General features: G+C 41.9%; 1 protein-coding gene across 8 annotated transcripts in view; it reads left to right on the top strand.

Annotated features, from left to right (window-relative positions):
• The first annotated feature begins 470 nt into the window (after positions 1–470).
• LOC119581037 (gamma-aminobutyric acid receptor subunit beta-like) overlaps positions 471–5966 on the top strand; it is a 150097-nt gene continuing 144601 nt past the window's right edge. For 6 of the 8 annotated variants that reach the window (XM_037929329.1, XM_037929328.1, XM_037929326.1 and 3 more), the window contains exon 1: positions 472–547. The gene's annotated coding sequence lies outside the window, so the exon portion shown is untranslated. Of the gene's footprint in view, positions 548–5966 lie in introns of all 8 variants that reach the window. The other 2 variants (XM_037929330.1, XM_037929325.1) reach the window with 2 other exon arrangements.

Genomic DNA, 5966 nt, shown 5'->3' with positions numbered 1-5966 from the left:
CGTGCCTGATCATTTCAATTTTACGGGTTTTTATTATCATTATGGTTCGTCTTATCGCTAACTTTGCGAGTCATAAGGATATAAGTTATTATGAAAGATGAGATTTTGTCGTTTTGAAGCTATACGTTTTCTCTCTCTCCTTCTCTCTCTCTCTCAATCAATGTGTGTGTGTGTGTGTGTGTGTGTGTCTATCTATCTATCTATCATCTGTCTAACTATCATTCTAGCTATCTGTTTATCTATCTATCCAACTAAACCCCCCTCTCTTTCACACACTCTCCATCACCCTCCCTCGCCCCCTCCCTCTCTCCCTCTCACTCACCATCTCCCTCCCCCCCCCCCTTTCTCTCTTTGAAACTGTACTACCAAAAAAATACCATTGTCGTTGTTGCATTCTTTTCCTTCCAGCGCATTTGCAATTCTCTTTAGAGGACTAACTTTTGTCTCTCTTTGTTTCTTCGCAGAACTATGAAAGATGTCAACATCTCGGCCATCCTCGACTCCCTTCAGACAGGGTATGACAAGAGAATAAGACCCAATTATGGAGGTAAGTTGACCCTGCCTGACCTGGGGAGGCTCTTACTTTTACTCGGTCATATCACGTTAGGATACGTAATGATTAACACAACTTCCACGTTTCCGAAGAGACACACATTTAAACTACGTAAGCAAAGAGAGTGAAATTAACACCACGCACATACACAGGAACACGAGAGGATGTGACGTCAGCACTCTTATAATGACGCCACGGCTCTCACACTTCTTATAACATTCTTTCTGACAAATCATTCTTATTCATGTAGTTCGGTGTTTACTTCCCCGCATCTTTATCAGAATTGCCACTTTGGGAAATCAATAATCATTAATAATATATATTGTATACACACTAAGTGGTCAGAGTCTTAGATATAAGTATATGAATTTATATATTCATGCCCCTCCTCAGTTTTGTTGTAACAGTAGATACCATAGTCTATCCTTCGTTGTGGTTAAGAAGTGTGACCCGATTCTTTCGATAGCAATGTTTATGTGCGTTTTTCATTCATTTAGAAAAATTTAGAAGGAGAATCAGATTCATAGTATAATCTGGCTAAACTAGTTTCATGCCTAATCCGATTGTTTCACTTAAATGGATCAAATATATAGAGTACAAGTCCAACATTTTTACTATGTAAAGTCAGCAGTGAGCAAGCATTTTCATTAGCACTTGCTTTACTTTTTCGCAGTATTTCAATTTTTCTCTCTTTTTTATTACTCTCTGAATACTATACTTTTTCAATATGTTTCAAAAAGTTCCTTTCAAATCAAAGAATTTTGAAAAATTCAGGAACTACTTTTTTTTAGCTTAATGAGAGAATATCGCTCACTTTTAAATATTTTTCAATTACATTTTTGTACTGTTTTTTTTTTTTCTATCTCTCTCTTCCTTTATTTGGTAAAGATGTTGTGATGCTATCTATAGCTTCAGGTCACAAGTTTTAGCCTTGCTTCCCAAAGCTTTACTAATGTTACATACACATCTTTATTGTTTATCAAAGCCACCTTCGGCAGCTGTCTCTCCCTTTATTGTCCATCTATGACATCATTTTCTTCACCTTTACTTCATCTTCTGTATAAACATCATCACAATAATCAATCCTCATTATCATTATCACCACCAAACTATCACCTCCATCACTACATTCTTTCAAATTAACGTTATTATAGTGAACTTTCAGATAATATCACTGCATTTTGCTATATTCGACGTATAGCAAATAAATGTGCAGTCATAATTGTCATCGGTTATTTTGTGTTGTTGCATGTTTTCATGATATGCATATTTTTTTCCAAAGACATGATCACCAGTGTTCCCATAGCAGGTCATATTGTTACGGCAAGGCAACTAGGTTCCTTGATAGGACTTTTTTTGTTATCAGCAGCCCAGAATTAACCAGGAGGACATATTTAGGATGATTATAAGGGATGAAAAACGTTCTTCCCTGATAGAGAAACATAAAAAATTAAGTATGTATATGTATAATAAGAAAATACAAGTGTATCGTGTAACCTTTATGGGTTTAGTGCAGGTAGTCCTGTCATCGCTTGAGCGTTTATCACACAAAGTGGCATACGGGCTGTGCCCCAGTCCGCGTAATCGAGTAAATATGAGTGCGACAACTGACTCTAGCACCGTCATAAAGGCGAAGCAGAGGGAAGTAGTGACGTAGGACAGCTTCAAGTCATCCATTCATTCCTCCTTCCTTCTTCCCTTCCCCTTCCTTCTTCTGCCTCCCAACTCTGCCCCAACACCCCTCTCCCTCTTGCTCCCTTCCCCAGCAGCTTTTATACCTTTGAAATAGAAAATGTCGCACACATTCACGCGCGTACCTACCCGCAGGTCCATTTTACCTGTCTGCGTCCATTTTCCGGTCTGGATGACTCACAATGGCAGAGGGAGGAGTCACAACGCCCACCACGCGGACCATTTCTTCTCCCATCTCCCCTTTCTCTCCCCTCGCACTCCTTTTTTGGCCCTCGCTCTTTACCTTCGTCCCCCTTCCCGTCTCCCTCCTTCGCACGCCGCTGGCCCTCCTTGACACCCGGTTAGCGTCACAAGTAGCATCTAGACTCGCGCGACCAGGTGTCACTTTGCTTGACATCTGGAAACGGCGCTCGGCCGCCTGGGTTCTTCCTCTTTCTTTCAGTGGACAGGTAGGAGGGCTAAGGAATATACGCTTGTGGGTCTGTATTTACTTTAATCGCGCGCGTGTGTGTGTGTGTGTGTGTGTGTGTGTGTGTGTGTGTGTGTGTGTGTGTGTGTGTGTGTGTGTGTTGTGTGTGTGTGTGTGTGTGTGTGTGTGTGTGTGTGTGCGTGTGTGTGTGTGTGTGTGTGTAAATACAGCTATAATGAACGTCATTCTTATCATCATCTCTTAATCTTTACTGACATTATATATTTCAGGTAAATATAGAGTGGGCGAACATTTTATAATTAGGTTTATTAACTTAATCAGTTTACACCATACTACATTCGAGGCGGGAATATCGTTGCTGGGATTCAAATGATGGTGAAGGGAAAAGAGAGGGAGAAGGAGAGGGAGAAGGAGAGGGGGGGTTGGGGAAAAGGAGGCATCCCTCCCATTCAAATGACGTTTAAATAAGGAGAAATAAAAATGAAATATACAAAATTCACAGAAAAAAAAAACAAGATAAAACGCATGCAGCAAAAGCATAAAAAAAAAACTAGATACATGCTTCGGAAAGAAATGACAGCCCTAAAGTCCGGGATTAATAAAGAAGGATCGCCAAGGACATGGTAAAAGTTAGAAACGATAAAAAAAAAATGCCAAAGAACCGGGAACTTTGCCGAAGGAAGTGGTCTGAGAGATTACGTTAGCGATTGCTCGAGTGGGAGGAGAGTGTTCGGAATGCCGCGCGACGACTTCAAATAGGCAGTTTAGAAGAAGGGGGGAAAGAGACGCGAAATGAACGAGATCAGTCACAGTGATGGTAAAGAGAGGTGAAAGGAGAGAGGGATAGAGAAAAAGGGGAGAGATGTAGGGAGAGACGGATAGATATATAAAGAGAGAGGCAGACAGACAGAGTCATAGCCAACGAGAGAGAGAGAAAAAAAACATACATAAAGCGCTTGAGAGAAAAGGAGTAATAAACGGAAGTGGTGAAAAAAATTAATACGAAAGAGTTCGTAATTTCTTCTTTCTTCTTTCTCTTTGCGATCCATAAACGTTACTAGGACACTGAGACGCAAGTCATTCTGATATCATAGGAGCCGTTACGGTCTCTCAGCGCCAAAGACCTAAATAAAAATGAAGAAAATATATTTTTTTAATGTTTATACATGCAAGATCATCGTTCTTGCAGTTGCAAAAAAAAATAAATAAAAAAAAGTAAAAGTTTTTTTTTCTTAAGCTTTTATATACGGTTGAACCTGGCAAAAGTTGAAAGCTTAGGATCGTCTTGAAAGCCTTTGCAGTAAGAATTTATATTTACAAGCTTAAGGTGACTTGGGATACACGAGAGCTGTACTTTGTTGTGTGTGTGTAATTCCCTGACTTATTAAGGAGCTTAGTCATGGATGATCACGTTTTTAGGGATAATACGTCGTTTGTATTGCGCGTGTGTGTGTGTTTGTACGTGTGTGTGTGTGTGTGTGTGTGTGTGTGTGTGTGTGTGTGTGTGTGTGTGTGTGTGTGTGTGTGTGTGTGTGTGTGTGTGTGTGTGTGTGTCTGTATGTGAATGGTTTATGTCTACCTCTTTGTATGCACCATAACATAACTTCCTTTTCATATACATGTTTGCGCCCTCGACCAGTCGCTTATCTATCACTAGTGCGTGTGTGTTCCCAATTATCGCGGCACCTAAAGCCACCTGGGCAGCCGGGAGGGGGGGTAACCTCTTCTGGGGCTGGTGTCACTGCCAAGTTATGACTACTGATAATTCCAGCTGATTCAATTAGCTGGTGTTATGATGGATCCCGGTCGTCTGAAGTGATTAGGGGCAAGGGAAGGTTAATTGCGAGAGCCACACGGATAGCAAGCTGCGCTATTAACAGTGACAGTGAACGTTTGCTATTACCCATCTGTTTCTCGCGCGACCTCCGCTCTTCCTCTGTTTAGTTCTTATATTCATTTCCCCTCTGTTACCCGTTTTTCCTCCCTTTTTAATAGCTCTAATAAAAGGGAGATAAAAACAAAAGATATTCGGGCAATTCTCACCTCACCGAGGGAAGAAAGCGGAAGCCAGTTCCACCGCCTCTGTTTTGCAGTTACTTCTGGCGGCGTTGCTAAAAACAAGCCATTTAACTGAACTGGCCTTAATGTCTGTTTAATTTACACCCAGTTACATATTTCGCTCACACGCTCACGCCATTTTTGCATTCGGGGTAATCGTTACTCGCTTTCCTCCCTCTCACTCTACCTTCCCTCTTGATTCGCTTTTTTCAATCTTATTCGTCCTTCCTTCGTGACTTTATTTTCTCCTCTTTATTCAACCTTCCTTCGTTATTTTTCTCTCCTTATTCAGCCTTCCTTTGTTATTCGATTTCCTCCTTCTTATTCTACCTCCCTTTGTTATCCGATTTCCTCCTTCTTATTCTACCTCCCTTTGTTACTCGATTTTCTCCCCTTTTCTACCTTCTTTCATTATTCCTTCACAACTTCTCATCCTACCGTTCTTCGTTATTCCCCCACTACTTCTCTGTATTTTGGGGGGCTCGCTAAACAAATGCGCATTTAAGAACAGACGGCACGTGATAATACATAGGGACTACAGGTATGCTCTTGCATTTTCCTCCTCATGCAATGGAAGTTTTAGAAATGGAGAAGAAATCGTTTTTTCAATATCATACCTACTTTTTTATTCAACTTAATATTCCCTTTCTTTACGTCAGTGCCTTTACGAGTGCCTCAGCAAAGTTGACTAAAGCCTATGTAAATTATCTGGAACTCACTATCAGCACTTGTACTGAAAGCTTGATCAGGCCGGGCATAAAGCACAAGCAAGATACAGTTTTTATCGAAAGGGATCAGTTTCCATTTTCTTACACATCCTCTTCTCTTCTCCTCTCCTTTCCTCCTCCCTCTCCCATTTCCCCTGCTCTTTCTCCTACTTTTCCCTCTCTTCCCTTCCTCCATCCTTCTCCTCCCTTACCTTCCTCTTCTCTTCTCCTCCTTCACCTCCCTCCTCCTCCTCCTCCTCCACCTCCCTCCTCCTCCTCCTCCTCCTCCTCCTCCTCCTCTCCTCCTCCTCCTCCTCCTTCTCCTCCTCCTCCTCCTCCTCCTCCTCCTCCTCTTCCTCCTCCACCTCCCTCCCCTTTCCATTTCCCTCCCTCCCCTCTCCCTCTCCCTCCACCCACCCACCTTCAGTGTCGTCCCATTCCCCCACTCAAATCAGCTCTGAAAGTTTCTGTCATGGTTCAATTTTCCTTCAATTTCCCCAGAAACAACATGGTTCTTGTGGAGCCA

The sequence above is a fragment of the Penaeus monodon genome, chromosome 14 (assembly GCF_015228065.2).
Source record: "Penaeus monodon isolate SGIC_2016 chromosome 14, NSTDA_Pmon_1, whole genome shotgun sequence".
Taxonomy (NCBI): domain Eukaryota; kingdom Metazoa; phylum Arthropoda; class Malacostraca; order Decapoda; family Penaeidae; genus Penaeus; species Penaeus monodon.
Note: the sequence above shows the minus strand (reverse complement) of the source record. Positions and strands in the feature narration are given on the sequence as shown.